At 55.5% G+C, this 17406-nt stretch overlaps 1 protein-coding gene across 2 annotated transcripts in view; it reads right to left on the reverse strand.

The window, feature by feature from the left end:
- The window catches only part of LOC128079053 (ankyrin repeat and fibronectin type-III domain-containing protein 1-like), a 133531-nt gene that overhangs the window by 104564 nt on the left and 11561 nt on the right, over positions 1-17406 (reverse strand). The window lies entirely within an intron of this gene.

Raw genomic sequence — 17406 nt, forward strand, 5'->3', positions numbered from 1 at the left:
TGGCACAGCCAGAGGGTCCCCGAGCAGCAGCATGGCATCCCAAGCACCAAGAGCTCCCACTCACGTGCCTGCCTTGCCCTGAGCAGGATGTGGTGGTCCCTTGTCACCCTTGTGGAGGCAGAAAGTGGGGAGCATCGTGGCTGAGAACGGCTGCAAGCACAGCTCGCTGCTGAGCTCTGTGCTTCCTGACCCCCTATGGGGCAGAGCTCGAGCCCCAGGGGTGGCCCTGGACGTCACAGCCAGGCAAGCAGAGCTCAGCGCGTGCTTGGTTATGCAATCTCCAGTTGGGGCTGGATATATTACAGGTACTGAGTGCTCTCCCACCCACAAGCATCTCTGTGGGCTCCTTCCCTGCTATGGAGCCACCTCACAGTCCAACAGTTACAGAGGGCCCACACAAGGCTCTGCAGCCACGTCTCCATGAAGAGGTATCAAAGCCGACTGCCAGCACAAGAGCAACGCAGCCCTTTGCCACCGATGCTCTCACAGCACCAGCTCCAACTGCTGTGCAAGGCAAAGCCTCCGAAATGGCACCAGGGCCACGTGTGAGATCAGTAGCAACGCGGGGCGGCTCGGCGCGCTCCCCTAGCAGCTTGCTGCATTAAAGATTTAATGCAATGCATCCCTCTGGAAGAAATTATATAGGCTATCAAGAAAGATGCGCCGCTCATCTGATGAAATCTCGCAATCATTGCGGCAATATGTGCAAACTAAATAGGCTCTGTAGAGCAAAGGGAAAGCTGCAGTTGCTCTCGTGAGCCCTTTCCAGGGAGAGGAACCAATGGGTAAAGCAGCAGCTCCATTAGCAGGAATATGTATGTGCAGACACAGCCATGTTGGCAGAGAGCAACACAGCCCTGCTCCCACGGAAGGGGCAGAGCACCCAGGGGCCCCAACCTCCGACACCTCATAGGGTTCTGGCTCGCAGAAAAGAGCATGGGGGGGTGCGAGTGCCTGGGGAGCTCAGGAAGCCAAGGCATGAGCTAGCACTTCTCCTGACAAGGGGGAATTAATCCCAAAACGCTCACCCAGGGCCAATGGGACCTCCTGTGCTCAAGCATCCTATTATATGTTGTGGATACCCCCAGTTTAATAGCCTTCTTTAGGGTGCCTCTTTCTGGCGAGCTCTGTGTTGCTCTGTGCACTGCAGCAACACACTGCCTGCATTAAATCCTGCTCCAACATCCCCGGAGAACATTCACTGCAGCTGAACCCGGTCTGTAAAACATCCGACTTGACCGAAAAGCTGGCAGTAAAGCTTATGCTTATATCTGCAGAGCTCACGGTGTGGCAAAACCATCCATGCCTGGCTCACCTGGAGCTATTTTCCCCCAAAACTCAAGCTGAGACGCCCACATCTCTGTGGCCATGATGCTTGGCACCCTGGAAAGTTACTGAAGAGTCTCAGCCCTGCTCCACTGGCACTCCTCTGACCTCCCACAGCAAGAAAAGGCAGAAGGGTTGGGGATACCCACGGGCGCACCGGTCCCTGTGCAGGTGACAGGGCAGCCCACAGGCAGCAGTATAGCAGGATGTCGGGGTTGGGGGGGGGGACAGCAGTTGCTCACCTACACCTCAGCTCCCCCTCCTCAGCACCACAGCTGGCTCTGCTCAACGCAGCCGGCACCAACAGCCACGTGCTGCAGCTCTGCCCATGGCGCTGAGCAGCAAAACACATCAGCTCCTGCACTGGCAGCTCCCTTCAGTCCAGGAGCGAATGCACAGACAGATCCCACAGCTCAGCTGGTGAGCAGCTCTTTGCAGGTTATTAATGAAATCATTTACTGCTTATTGCTAGGATTCTGCCAAAACACAGGGAAGAAAAAAAAAGGAAAAAAAAAAGCCACAAAAAAAGCACAACTCTTACTGCCAGCAAAACCCCCTGTTGCGCTGCGGGCCAGCTATGCCTTCTGCAATGCCTTCTGAAAACACGGTGTGCAGTGACCCTGTGCACGGCCCGCACTGCTCCCAGCACAGCAGTGACACGTGCGTGGAGATGACAGTGACCAACAGGCCTCTGTGCAAGGGAGCACGCAGCAGCAGAGCCGCCCTGCACAAGCACAGGGCTATGGTGCACACAGCCCTGTGCTCACAGTGAAACCCCACTGATGAATGGGGGCGCAGCTCCGACCCCAAAGAGTGCAAAGGGTGCACAGAGTGCACGGCCCTACACAGCACGGCTGCTGCTGACGGCTGTCCTTCCTCCCAAAACAGCCGAGGGAAGCAGAGCAGCGTAGAAAGGGATAACAGCCAACCTGCTAAATAGCAGATCTGATTTCAGTAGCACATCAAGGACCTGTGGAGATCAAGGAAATATATTCCTTTATACGCTCTCTAGGGCACGCAGCTATTTGCAACCTGAAAAATAGCTGCTGTCGCTGTATAGAGGAGGAATTTTCCCAAGCGCAGCAGTGCAGCTTTAAGGGAACAGACAAGGGCTCCAGGAGGGCAGATCGCTCGCCATGTGCTCTGGCTGGGGCTGCAGGGGATGGCAGTGTCCCACTTGTGGGAGGGCAGCAGGCAGTGTCCCTCCGGCCGGGCGCCCCACGCCATGGGATCGGGAGCTCTGCACCCAGCGCAGCCATCGTCCCTCCTTCCCACAGTCATTGAATAATTAATCCCCCAGAAATTCATCAGGCTCTCAGCTAAGCCAGCTCAGCAAACCCAGTGAGGAATTTCAAGGTCAGAACTACATGGAGGGGGATGAGGAAAGGGCCTTTTTTTTCCCCTCTCTGTCATAAACCCTAGGAATGGATCGTGCAGGAAAAGCCCCAGGACATCACAGTTGCATTTCCCAGCACAGGAAAACAAGATCATTGTGAGACCCATCACCTGCCCAGCACAGCAGGGAGCGCAGTGATGCGAGGCTCTGGGTAACAGCTGGCCCCTCTGCAAAAAGGGCTGTCTTCCCAGAGGATTCTTGTACAAGCAACTGATTATTTGCTGAAGACAGCTCGTCCCTGAGACAGACAGCTTGGTTTTGGGATACCCAAAGGACCTGGGGCTATGAAAGCTGCTGCTATCAGGCAGCACACCGAGCTGCTGAGGGGCACACGGAGCAGAGCACAGCCAGCTGCACACCGTACCACAGAGCCACACTGTCAGCTCGTGCTCCTCACCCTGGTGGGTGTTCACCCTGCCCTATGGGGACGCATGGGAGGGGGGCACAGCTCCAGGGAGGGCTGAGTGCCCAACGGGATGTGCACAAGGAAACCTGAATGGGCCAGACTCTTGCTGAGACATGGGAAGGGGGGACTCTGCAAAATCCCTTCTACCTTTGTTCACACAAGCTAAAACCACAGCCCTGATCCCCATCACTACAGCCCCCGGGGAAGCTCCAGGAGCTTCCACAAGCAGATCCAAGCTCCAGGAGCTGCCACAAGCAGATCCATAGATCACAGAATCACAGAATTGTAGGGGTTGGAAGGGACCTCCAGAGATCATCGTGTCCGACCCCAGATGGGAGGGTGGTAGAGACCAGAGGAGGAGAAGCGGCCCACGCTGCAGCCACCTCCTCTCCCACTGCTGTGCGTGTCCTGTTGGTACACCCTGTGCACACCCTGTGCAGGCAGCCTTCAGGTGAGCTCTCTCTAGCGCACCACCACTGTACTTCTTCCTCCAGTCCAGCTTGCTATGCACCCCGAAGTCCCTACTTGCACAAGGAGCGCAGACTATGCGCACATGATCACCACACTCACCGCCAGCTCCAGCACATCATCCCTCTGCTGCTGCTCACAGATCATCTTCCAACCTCATGTTGAGACAACCACGGGCAACCAGCCCAGAGAAAGGCTTGGGGAGGGATGGGGGGTGCTAGGGAAGAGTGGAGCAAGGGTTGGTCCCTGCATTGAGCAGGCTGCATCCCACCTGCCTCCCCCCCTCCATCACCACCGCAGGGCAGGAGCAGCACAGCGCAGCCACAGAGGGATGCTGGAGCCCCTCACACCACCCGCACTCTGCCCAGAGCCCCACCGAGGCGGGGGTGGCTGCAAACAATCCCAGCATTGAGATCCCACCCGCCCCATCTGCGGCTCCACGGGCCAGCAGCACACAAAGCCAAATCGACCCATGGGGAGCCTTGCCAAGGCGGGGACAGATCAGCCTTTGTGTGTGCTGAGGCAAAGTTAGCTTTGGGGGACAGGCTGCATCGCTCAGGCACTGGAACCTGTGCTCGGGGCTGCTTCCCACGTGGAGGGCAGCAGATCATGTGCAGATGACAGCAGAAGTCACCAGCACTCCCCTCCTCACTCTGCCCATGCATGGGAAGAGGCAGGGGTCCCACCAGCTCTGACACAAACATGAGGTCCTTCAGCACAGAGGCACAGGGTTAGGCACACCTCACCCTATGCCATTCATCACCCACGCTCACCCCAAGCTGGGAGCAGCAGCTCCTTGGGAACAAGCCCAGCAGAGCCCCACGCTCCGCTCTCAGACCCAACCCGCCCTACCTCTTCTAGCACTTGGACTTCACATCCACTCCAGCAATGGCTTCCAGATGCAAAACCACAACCACCCCCACTAAGGACAACAAGCTTCCTCCCATTTCCCCTCTCCCTGTTGTTGCTGGAGCCACCAGGACAAGCAGAGCCCATCTGTGTGTTTTCACCCATGCGCTGCTCCCAGGGGATCCCAGCACAGACTTTTACCAGGGGAAACATTCAGCGGTGCCCACCAAGGTCTCTGGGCTGCCCAGCCCCAAGCTTGCTCCCCCCATACAGGTGCACTACAGGGAGGACACAACCCCCTTCCCCCAAGCTTGCTGGGTGCTTCCAACATCCAGCTGAAAAACAACTGGTTTTTCTGGTTTTCACCTCCTTCTGGGTGACTACCAGTCACTGGATTGATCACGGGTTATATTCATTAATTGATTATATCAGTTCTTAGTTAACAAGAACAAGATGCGTGAGCAACAGCTACGTGCTCGTACTTCCATACATCTTCCCTCCCTGGCACTCGCAGACAGATATATTAGGGCTTCCTGCTGACCTCAATAAATATGCATGGCTTGGCAAGAACACCCCACACGTTTACTTACTGCATGCTGACATTCATTTATTATTACAGGGACGTATTCTCATTAGCCTGAAACCCGGAACGGCGAGAGATGAGACGCCAGGCGCAGCAGGCAGGAGCAGCAGCCACCTACAGCAAAGCAAACAGGCAGGGCAGGGAAATGCACAACACCAGAGCAAGGGGAGCTCAGCATAAAGCCTTCCTCCACGGCAGATCATAAAGGGAAAAAAAAAATACTAAAAAGAGGCCTTTCGGGGCTTTTCCTGCATATGACAACACCATCTGCATGTCTTTCTGCTCAAAGCTCCTTTGCTTTCAGCCTCCAACCCTCAGTGTGTATCACTGAGCTGCCTGCCGTGGATTCACCCCACGACGAAGCCACACCTGCTGATAAAACAATCTCCAGCCACTGAGCCAGGCCTGCACCGCTGCATCTGTATGAATGCATGCAACCAAGGGAACCGCTCTCCTTTGCTCCCGTGGTTGCTGTGGCACTGAAGGAGCAGAAAGCATCTGGTCAGAAATCGCCTTCCTCAAAGTCATGCAGAAAAATCCACAACGACTGTCAGGTGGAAGCTTTCCTGGTTGTGAATTGGAGACTGCAGCCAAGGAAGTGGTTAGAGAGCTAATCAGTGTGTCTGGCATGCAGGAAGGTGCCAGGGAAATGTTATTTATGATGCAGCCAATGCCCTTAAGCACTGAGAAAGGCTTCCAGCTCATTAGCCAGCGCAGGCATCCCTCAGACAAATTAGGGATTGGAAAGTCGTATCAGCAGAGCAGTCCTTTCATTTACCTTAAAACGACCTACAAAAGGAAGGAGACACCACGTGGTGCACACCTTTACCAGCCATCCTCACCACAGCACTATTATTAACATCCAGAACGAGAAAGGAGTTTGAGGACCTCACAACACAGCTGCTCCCTGCAGCCCAGGGAACGCTTTGGCTGGAGCAGGTATACAAGCTCAGCAGCCAAAAGAGGAGTCTGGGGCAAGTCTGGTCCCACAGCCTCAATGCTTTGCTTCCCAGAGGGGATCCACCCCCATCCCAGGGCATTAGGACCAACGCACCCCCAGCAGCCCATGCAGGACCCCTATGGAAATGGTCACGCTTGCCTTCTGCAGCGCTGGGCTCATACACCTTCGGGTCGTCCATCAGCCTGTTGCCTTTATGGCTCAACCTCGTGTGCCACTCACAGTGAGGGGTGCTGGTTTGTGCCTTGATGACTGGACTTCACTTCTTCCATGGAGCGGTCACAGCCAACGGCAGCGCAGAAATGAACCACTTCAGGAGAAGAAAAGGAAGGAAAATTCCCTTTTGCCACGAAGAAATACAGTCCTATTTGAGAACTCCTGGGGACTCGGGTTGTTTGTTCTCGTTTTCAATCCGCAGTCACTGAAAGAGGTTTGTGCCCACTGCTCACCAATCAAGCACCTTCGTTGGAAACGCACGCTCCCTGCTCCTGCACCAGCAATCAGAGCTGCTCTCATCCCTTCCAGCACGAGGCCTGGGGCTGCAGCAGAGCCCGGCAGCACACCGCAGCCCCTGGGGCAGAGGAGCAATGGCAAAGCTGCTCTGCACCGCGCTGTGATGAGGGCGCATGGAAGAAGGACGGCAGCCCTACGCTCAGCGGCACCACATCAGCCACGATCTCCTTCTGTGATCTGGCAGAGCCACAGATCAGCAGCTCTCCCCTCTCCAGGACAAAGGGCCGCCACCAAAGCAGCCCAGCACAGCTGTGCTCCCCCAGCAGTGTCAGCCACAACTCCTCCGCCCATGGGCAGGGAAGCCACGAGCATCAAGAAGGGCTTTGTCTGAGAGCATCCCGGCTGCTGCACGTGCAGTGCGCGCTTCCTGACCGGGGCTGCGGGGGGTGGGGGGGAGGAAGGACTGAACTTCAGGCATTGTTTCCTCCCGCAGCTCCTCTCGTTCTTTGGCTTCTAAAAATAAAAGTAAACACTGAAGAAGAGCCCTTTTGGTTTTCTAGTTCTGCTGTGTTGGTTTGCTGGTAGGAAAGGGTCCTTGGAGCGGTCCTTCCTCAAGGCCCAAGAGCGCAGAGCAGCCCCTGCAACAGCAGCAGCTGTGGGGTGCTGGGATAGGGCCTCCCACCTGCACCATGCTGACCTCCTCTCCTCGCCCACAGTGTGGGAGAGCTCAGTCTGAGCCTCTATGCTCCCCATAACATGCCTTAGAGTGTAAGGATAGCCAGCAAAGCAGCTTTTCTTTCTTTTCCCTCTTCCCCACACATATCACATAGCCCACGGCAGGCTGTGCTGGCTGACAGTGCCTGACGGCCCCACGCAGCCAACATCACTGCTGACCCACGAGCACAAACTTCCTCAGCAGGCAGCTGCTGAGATCAGAGCACCTCACTGCTCCACCACTTGTTTGTTCAGGCTCTTCCTTCACCACTGAGCTGCCGTGCAGAACTGCAGGGCAACGAGACACAAACACAATTATTTCCTTTTTGTTGACCTGCATACAGAGTAATCCCAGCATCAATTACAGCCCAGAGCTTCAGCTGTCCTCCCAGATTTCACAAAGTTGCTTGTCTAAGCAAAACCCCGCAGCAGTGAGCCTGGCTACCCACAGCAAAGCGCTTCCCCCACACCCTCATTAACGCCACTTAAATCCACCAGCGCCAAGAACCAGCCCATAAGAACTAAAATACAGAGGAGGCGTGTATTCTGCCCATCTCACTGCTCTGGCTGCTTGCACCATGGGACGTGCCTTTGGCCTGGGAAGGAGATCCCAGCCTTGGGAAGGACAGGTGTGAGGAGCAGGAGCTGAGAGCAGCCATCCTACCAAAGACAGCTTGCAGGGACAGCAGGGCACTAATTTGGGATAGATGATGGGGTGGACCCCCATCACCTTCCTCTCCTGGCAGCAGGCAACAAATCCACACAGCAGCCCGCAAATGCACAGAGCAAAACCCAACAACAACAACAACAAAAAAAAAAAAACCAAGAAAAAACACCATTAACTCCTAAACAGCCCCCTCCTAGCTACTAAGCATGAGAAATACACGATTGTTCTGTAGTCCCCCTCCCAGGAGCAAGGATAGAGGCCCAGAAGTACTGGGAGCTCCATGCATGCACCAACCCCCATGCTGGGGGCACCAAGGCAGGCCTGCAGTTCACCCACAGGACACGATCAGAACAAAAATCCTAGAACCTGGGATGCAATGCATGGAGCCCAACAGCAGCCATGGCACAAGGTACGGACACGGGGATGGGGCCGTGCCCACGCTGCTGGGGAGTGCTGCCACGTGAGATGAGCTCAGCTGCCTGGTTTCCCCCAAGCAGCACCTCAGCAGCAGCATGGAAGAGCAGCGCCATCCATACAGGAGGGCTCATTTATCGTGGCTGTAAAATTTATGATGCCCTTATCTCCCAGTCCTACTGGGATAAGCTGCTACTTATTCTCAGGCTGTGCAGCTACCATTTACTGCTGTGCACCCACGGCACATTGGCTGCTCCTTGGCCCACCTGGCAGCCCAGAACAGCCGAGGCAGAGGGGCGCTTTGCACGTTCTCTCCAGGCAGAGGCACGGGAAAGCTTTGGCTTCTCTCCAATCTTCACCTTACTTTACACCAGTGCGCTTCCTAACACTGGCATCACATGCAAAACCAACAGCAGAACACTTGCCAAAGCCATCAGCACTGTGGCTCCGGGCAGAGATGGGCACAGCAGGACAGGTCACACCCTGCAGCCTTCTCCCTGACAGGACCTGACTCCAGGCTCCAGGATGCAAGCGTTGGAGCAGGAGCTGTGTTGGAGGCAGTGCACACTGCCATACCCAGAGAGCCCACACATCCCCATGCGAGGGCAGAGCCTTGCTGCGGGCACAGAGGGTGATGGGACAACCCAGCCCAGCAGGAACATGCCACCCTCAATGCCCCATATGGCAAAGTCCAGCCCCACCACACACAGCACAGAACGTGCCACACAGCTGAGGCTGCGGCAGGATTGTGCACCTCCAGCGGAGAGTACTTGGAAAGTCATCAGTCAGAAGGGGTTGAAATTATTTTATGCATCATTAAAAGGGAGGAAAAGAAACAACACGAGAGAAAGCAGCCAAGATAAGATCAAGTGCACATCCTCAGAGCCTCAAGCCACTCTCAAAATTAGGTCCCTAGGTAAGAATACCAAATGAATTGCTACCTTGCTAAAAAGCTTCCTCTACAAGAGCGTTCGTGTTCAGGACTCACTGTGTCCAAGCTCTTGAGAGCAGTTAACGTGGCACCATAAAAATAAAGAAGCAAGCCCAGTTCAAACCCCTCCTGCACAGCACTGCGGTTCTGTATGGCTGCTCTCAGGCCAGGATGAATTGTGCCTCAGGACAGACAGCCACCAGTGCTCCAGAGTGCTGCAGTCCTTGCAGCAGTGCCTGCAGCCCCGCCGATCCCACAGGGAGAAGCCGCAGGTGGGGTGTGAGCATCACCCTTCACCAGGAGGCTGCCGAGGACACTGCGTGGCACAGCTCCAGCCCCTCTGCCATAGGGCACCTGAAGGATGGTGGCTGCCTTCAGTCGCCGCCTGTTGACTCACTGAGCTGGGCTGTAGGCAAGGAGATGCCATGGTGACACTGGCTGAGCGTGACTGCCCCAACAGGAGCCTCCAGCACAGCAAGAGCTGTTGGTCACAGCCGTCACCCCCACCTTGCTGAGCCTCCTCTGCTCCCAGCAGAACCAAGCAGAGCAGTGCCACCGCCGCCCAGCACGCCGGGATCAAAACGGAGAGCAGCAGGAGGTGACGATGCCACCAAAAAAGGAGCAAACCCAGAGCATGGGCAGCGCCAGTGTCCCCAGCCACACACCGTGCCCCATCTGCAAGACATGCAGTTGTACCTGCTCCAAGCTGCCCTGGCACAAACCCAGCCCTCTGTGAGTGCTGCACATCCTGGGGAGGAAAGGGAGAGGACCCTTCCCATCCCACCCACACACACACCATGCAAACAAAGAGCTCTGCACAGGAAGGAGCACAGGAGCACTTTGCTTTGGGAGCAACAGACAGAGGGTCACAGCCCTGCTATCAGAGCCAAGGAGATGACGGGGAAGTAGGGAAGGAGCCAGAGGGAAGCTGTATAAATAGCAGCATTGTCCTTGGTATCGCAGGACATCAGATGTCAGCTACGATCCCTCACTCCAGAGTGGAAGCCTCTAATTGATTCCCATCCGACAGTTTCTTACCCAGTAATTACCATCTGCCCAAACAAGTCGAGTAAATACGCTTTTTTCTGCTAATACAGCCAGTAACAAATCATTGACTTGCAACAAAAACAGCATAAACAGCAGCAGTTCTCCAGGCCGGATCTCCTTCACAGATGCTTGGCCAACCCTGTCCCCCAGCAGCCCCTGCCCAGCTCTCCTCAACCAGGGGAAGAGAGGCAGCGTGTCCCACAGCACAGGGGCTCTCCAAGTGCCTCTGTTCACCTCAAGGGAAGCTGGGGCTGGACAGGCAGCTGGGATCAGGGATGGATACGAGAAGAATGCTGCTTCCCCACGGGAAGGGAAAACACTTCTCCATGTGCATCACCACAGTGCCCCTCTGCTGCAGCCCGCTCTGTTGCCTGCCCCACTGTCACACAGAAACAAACAACAGGAACGAGTCCATGTTCTTGGATTTCTTCCCACCGCAAGAAACATGATCTGGTCACTTGAGCCAAGCGTGTTGCATTCCTTCCTTTTCACACTGCTGTTTACAAACGTACTGCCCTTCTGCACAATACAGCACAAACAGCAATGGACCTCAAGCCGTGCAAAAGTGACAGGGACAACAGAGCAGGTGTTACCCCAGGGAGAAACCATCGAAAGGAGCAGGGATGACTTCTCTTTCTCACAGGCCATTTCACTTTCAGGTTGAAGGGAGGAAGAACGTCTCGGTGAGCTCCTCTGTGAGGCCACCTGGTTGGTGACACCAGTTTATTTAAGCAGCACAGAGCACACCCAGCCTCCAGCTGAGGGCTCCTGCAAGAGGCAAAACCCGGTCTGAGTAGAGGAACTTGAACCCGAGTCACAAGAGACCTCCCCACACAGCCCCACACGTGGTCAGCCAAACCCTATTCCTGGAACACAGACACCGTCTGCTTGGGCAGAACTGGAGGACAAGCGTGTGGATTCCAGCTGCCTGGGTGCTCTGTCATCACTTCCCATGGACTCACCCAGCACCAGCACCTCTGTGTGGGTCCCCTCTGCTCTGACCGACAGCACATGAATGGCTTAAATTGCTGTCAACCACCCCAACGTCCAACCAGTGCAGGACAACCAACCACACTTCTGCCACGGGAGCAATGGCAGCGCTGCGCCAGAGAGCTTTGCTTAAACACTGTGATCCCAGTGTAAGCTACAGCTCTGCTTCCTGACATTTACAAAACCCCAAAGCACTCAGCTTGGAAGGAACCCAAAGCAAAAAAAAGGAGACGTGCGTTTTTCAGAGATGATTGCTGAGAGCTCCCGAGACCTTGCACTTTCACAGAGGCCTCCACATGAAGCACACGGTGCTTTTTAAACACGTGGCTGAGACCAAGCTTAGATCTGAACTGCGGCTGCACATCAAGAGCATCACAACGGTCAGCACCTGCAGGGAGCTGTGGGCAGATATACACCATAAGGACCAAAGGTCTGAGCTTACCATAAGCCTGCTGACAGACGTTTGAAAAGCAGAGCCCAGACAGGATAAGCAGACCCTGGGAGATGTGCGAAGCCAACCTGCTTCTTTCCCAAACCCACTCGCAGACTCTGACGCTGCTTCTCCCGAAGCATCCTTCCTCCGTTTGGATTATGAGACGTGTTATTGGGCAGAACAGAACCCAGAGGTTCACCACCGCTCCCTGCGCCTTTGGAAACGTGGCCGTTGTTGCAAGAGAAACAGAAAATGCCCCAATAAAAGGGGGGAATTTACGGTCCCTTAAAGCTGTAATCTTCCCTGCACCGTGTGTGGAAGACACATTCGTTGTGTTTGTGGCGCAGGCAGAGCTAAGATTTACGGTGTCCTTCAGCTGCACATTTCCCTGCTCTGAAGCATCCAGCAGGAGATGATCCCACTGAGCCCCGGCCACACACTTCAGCACACAGAGTGTGCACCGAGCACAGCCAGCTCCCAGGCATCCCAACCCCCATTAATGCACCACTGCCACCAAGCATCCAGCCGAGGGGTGCTGCTGGAGCACAAACATCCCTCCACCAGCTCCTACAGCACCTGGCCCAGCTGCTCTGCAGCTCCGTGCATGGGGCTGTAGCATCAGCACATGGATGAGGGGCTCAGCAGCCACCTGCATGGGACAGCAGTGTCACCAGGCTGTGAGCTGCAGGCAGTGGAAGAGCCCCATACAAAACAGCTCACCCCCTCTGCAGGGCGCTTCTGTACCTGAAAAGCAGAGCAAAAAAATTAAAAAAAAAAAAAAGGACCACACGTGACACGAAAAGGAAAATCTCAAGTTTCTCAGCTCTCTTCTCTCTGAGAACTACAAATATTTGCAGAGCTTTATCCAATATTCCTCCATATTTGCCCAACGTCTAAAGATGGATGAAGGGGTCACGTGCACCTCGGATATAAAGATTTCTTTAGTTTTTGCCTTTCCCTTGCATTGATGACCTCCATCCCTGCAGCACGGTGGCACAGCCCACGTTACACCAGCACAGCAGCACCGCACAGCCGGGCTTTACCTGCAGGCGGGGGGGAATCCATCAGCAACACCCAAAGCAGCCCTTCCAAACCATTCTCTCTCTGCTCCGTTTCCTCAAGAAGCTCCCGACCGACGCCGGCAGTTGGACGGCCGGGCTCTGGCTCTGTTCCCACAGCCTGTTTTCAATCATGTGTTAAAAGGGCAACAGAAACAAACCCGCACTAAAGGTCGGGGCGCTTCCCCACCCCACGCAGCGGAAGGAAGGCCCTGCTGGCTGCTGGCAGAGCTCAGCACAGGGCGGCCATCCTGCGGCTCCGGGCACACTGCTGTGCCCATCCAGGGCTGCCACCTGCTTCATGCAGCCAAACAGTCAGCAGGCCTGGGTGGGAAAGGACCCTACAGCCCATCTGGTTCCATGCCTGTGGGCCGGCTGCCCCCCCCAGCTCAGACTGCCCAGGGTCCATCCGTGGCCATGAGCATCCTCCCACAGCTCTGGGCAGCACTGCCACAGCTTCATCTCCTGCATGGGGCAGGCAGGGTCAGTGCCAGCTGGGAGCCACATGCCTCCCCCCATAGCTCTGCCCTAAGCCACACAAGCTGGATCCCACCTGCTACTGCTCCCTGGGCACACCAGAGCCTCTCAGACTGTCCAAGAGCATCACAGCCAGCCCCAGGAGACAACACTCCAACCCACCTCAGATGCACGGTCACAGCAGCTCCACCAGCACCTCCTCTCTTGCTGCACGATCTCCCTGTGCTCCCCCCACCACATGGGCAGCCTCGGCTCAGTAGCACCAACTAACCAAGCTCGCTGCCTCTGTCCCTGCTGCTTCCTCCACCAAATCCTGTCTGAGAGAGCTACGAGCTCGCCTTCTGTGCTTGGAATTAGTTCTTCCCACACTGCTCTGGGCAACTCAACTGAGAGAGAAACACAGCAAAGACCTCAAGCCAAAGCAAACAGCCCCAGCAAACACAACAGCACAGGGCTCGTGTTCAGAGTCAGGAGTTGCAGAGCACATTGGGACATGCTGAGCTGCTGGAGGAATGGTCTCCTGCCCACGCTGGAGATGCCAGAGCATCTCCAGGAGCAGCAAACCCATGCAGCAGGGCTCAGGCTGGGATGGGAAATGCCTGAGCTGGCTCCATCAGCCAAGCCCCAGGCAGCTCCCACGCTGCAGTAAGGAGCAGTGGGAGCAGCGCAGCTCAGACATGGGGGGCAGCAGCAGCAGGGACACCAGCACAGACCTGAGACTGCAGAGCAGAAGGGCGCCCAGCAGCACACAGCCACACCACAGGGACAAGACAAGCTGCAGCGAGGGCAGCACTCAGTGTGCTTTCATCACATCGCGTATTTCTGCCCAACTCATTTTGCTACAAAAGGGAGAGGGATCGGAAAGGTACGCTTTGAGCCGCAGGAAGAGGAGCTGTTAAAAAGAATAGATCAAAGGTCTGTCATTTGAAATTAATTAACTCAAACCTAAACTATTAACGTAAATTAAAAATTCAAGCCACATGTGCAGCTTCGTTCATTTCCAAGTCGTTTTCAAGAACCTGCAGCGCTGCAAGATAAGTTAATCACACATCCCATTAATTTGCGGCATGCACAAAGGTTAACCTCCACTTAATTAGAGCTAATTTTAATTCTGCAGGAACAGGGCAGGCACACCTTGTAAGAAATCCCCTTGATGTTACACCTGAGTGAGGGGAGCTCCTGCTCCCTGCTGCTCTCACCTGGCAAACTGGCCTCACCAGAACCTAGGACCCAAGCGGCAGCCTGGGAAGGTTCCTGGCAGCTGTGCCCCAGGCCAGGCTGAGCCCCCCCACAGCCCTTCCCACCCTCAGCTCCGCACCCCCCAGCCTGGCTTCATTCACGCTTCTGTTTGAGCCATGCACAGAAGCGCTGCGGGGGGAGGCCTCCAGCCTGATTAACCCAAATTGATGCAAAGCAGAATTCAAAGGGAATTAAAGACATCCACGCTGGAATCTTTTAAAAATGTGCCTAACCCAGTTTAAAATCCCAAAGCCCCAACTTGGCTGGGGTCCCCTGCGAGCGCAAGGCTTTGCTGCAGCTTGGGGTGGGCTGCACGCCCACTGCCACCCTCTGCAACCCCTGGATCCCAAAGCCAGGAACACACCAGTGGGAACACCTACCCCTGCCCCCCGGTGCCCAACAGCCAGCTCAGCCCGCTCTGCAGGGCGCAGTCAAGATGCTGCTCACAGCCAGGGATGGGGATGGGGCCGTTCTTGGGGACAGAGAGAGCCCTCTGCAGGGACCGCAGCGCTGAGCACTGACCACCCTGCATACTGCCAGCCTGGGGACGGCGGCAGCGACCTACACACAAAGGACAGAACTGCGTGTTTACCTTCTCACTGCCTTCACTCCAACCCTGTAGCCCCATCCCGCCAGCACCAAGCCAAACAAATCAGTGACTTCATTGCTGCTTCCTTCACCTAACTCGCCCTGGGAGACCCCGCTGCTGCTTTCCAGCACTCAGCATCCTCCGCACACAGCTGCACAGCCCCCGCTTCCTTCCTCCCCGCAGGCCCAGAACTCGCGCCCAACGCCATTTGACCTCAGCCTCTCCTCCTCCTTTCCCTCCCGTGCTGCCCCGTGGGGATGAGCAAAGGCAGCAAGCAGCAGCCTGCACCCCCCAGACCAGTAAGGCATGCGGGGATGGTGCAGTTTGGGAGGAAATACTGCTCTAGGAGATAAATAACCGGCGTGCCAGGAGGAGCTGCTGACATAAGGCGATGTCACACACAGCCACCTTTTGCTTCGCTCCAACCCGAGCAGCAGGCACCCACCAAAGAGCAGCAGCATCCTTCCAAACACGTTGGGACAAAATGCACAGCATTGCTTCTGAGTGACAGTAGCACAGAAGCAAGGTTGGCATTTCCTGAAATTAAAAAGGAAAAAAAAAGCTTTCATTTCATCCTGCCTCCCTAAACACCTCCTTCCCTGCGCCCTAAACAAAGCTGCCTGGCAGCACCGCACCTGGAAACGCTGCACCCCTCCCATGTGCACGCTGCCCAGAGCAGGAGCTGCCTTCTTGCTGCCTGCATGCACACATGAAGCAGCTCTGAAAGCTTAACCTGGAACCAGGAGCTCCGGCACAAGCAGTGCCATTGCCAATCCCCCCAGCATTAGGACCCCACATGCGCACAACCTGCTGTGCCCGAGGAGCAGGCAGCGCTCAGCAGGGCCATGCATGCACTTGTGCTGCTCTCAGAGCAGAAGGGAATTGTTTAAACCTCACAGCCCGCAGCACCGCTCGTAGTGTTTGCTGCTCTCTTTTTTATTATTATTAAACTTGGAGGTTTTACGAGCTTTTGCTGCTCCGTTTTCCTCCTTAATTGGCGCCACTGTTTTTAACCCTGCTGCCGGAGCTGCATTGCCATGGTTACTCACACAAGCCTCAGCGAGCGGGAGGTATTTTTAGAATTGCCCAAATGCACATCTCCAACAAGCGGGGCCGCGCCACACACAGCTCTCCTCGTTCCACCACACCAGCATTAAAATGAGGGAAATTCAAAAGACACTTCAGGAGGGGCCCCCAAGAGCAGCTCAGCCTTGGGGCAGCCGCCCACTGCAGACCTTCTGGCCAGGAAGGAGCAGCTGAGACCTCCCAGCCCCCCAGGAACATCACCGTACTACATGAGCAAGAGCCGTCCTGCAGTCACGGGACACCTCACTGAGAGCACCCACACGTGGGTTCAACTCTGCTTTGGGTTTACATCACAGATGCAACATCACTAAGGCCTGCATGGTGCAGCGATGCATTGGTTCCTGTGCCAAGCCAAAGAGGTGCCCACGAGCAATCGCTGCCCTGCCAGCTCCTGCTCGGCTTGCAACCGTCCCTCCACCATCACCCTCCATCTCTCATGGCAGCAAATGCAAGCTGTACAACCAAAACCAGATACAACATCTCATCCTCCCCAAAGCAAAGGGAAAATACACCAAGGCTGGCAGCTGGCTCTGGGTGCATCGCACACCTGGAAGGAAGCCTTCCTCCCGCAGTGCTGCAGCAGCCAGCCTGCAGCGATGCTCACGCTGCCCCAGCTCTTTCCTAAGGACACAAGTAATTATGGAGCACTCTAGCTACTAAACCTGATTAGAGCAAAACAAACTAATTTGGTTGCAGGGTAATGATCTGACCTTGTTAAGGACGTGTGTAGCTTGCTGACTACGTTTTGCTCTTACGCAGTGGTGCCTTTCTCTAGATCCCAAGATGCTTTATAAAGGAGCCCAGCACATTCCCACAAACCTATTTTGCCCAGGAGGGAACCCATGTGGGAACCCACACACCCACAGCACTGCTCCCTGGGAATCACAGAGCACAGCACTGAGCTGAGAAGCCCCTTCTGGCCCAGCCAGAGCAGCAACCACAGCACTGGCACTCAGAGCACCCAGACCAGTGCTGCCTGTCATCTCCTCCCTCTCCACAAATCCAAGCACCACCTCTTCTTGAATGAAGAGAACAACTTTGGACACCCAGACTCACAGTAAAACTCCACAGCAGTTACACAGACTTTGCCATTCAGGGCCCTATGATGTTTCTCAATCCCACAAAACATCCCACCAAGCCACCAACCCAGAGCTCTCAGACCCCTCTCCTCTTCTCTTGGCCATCGGTCACAAAATAAAGCCACAGCTGTCCTCAGATCACCTGCACCCTGCCCCCACCGCTCACTTGCACTCCCAGCACTCGCTGGTTGCTAAAGACAAAGGTCTTACCACTGTGCTCCTGGGAACAATGGTTTTCCCCAT

Source organism: Tympanuchus pallidicinctus, unplaced genomic scaffold (assembly GCF_026119805.1).
Source record: "Tympanuchus pallidicinctus isolate F22 unplaced genomic scaffold, pur_lepc_1.0 scaffold18, whole genome shotgun sequence".
Taxonomy (NCBI): domain Eukaryota; kingdom Metazoa; phylum Chordata; class Aves; order Galliformes; family Phasianidae; genus Tympanuchus; species Tympanuchus pallidicinctus.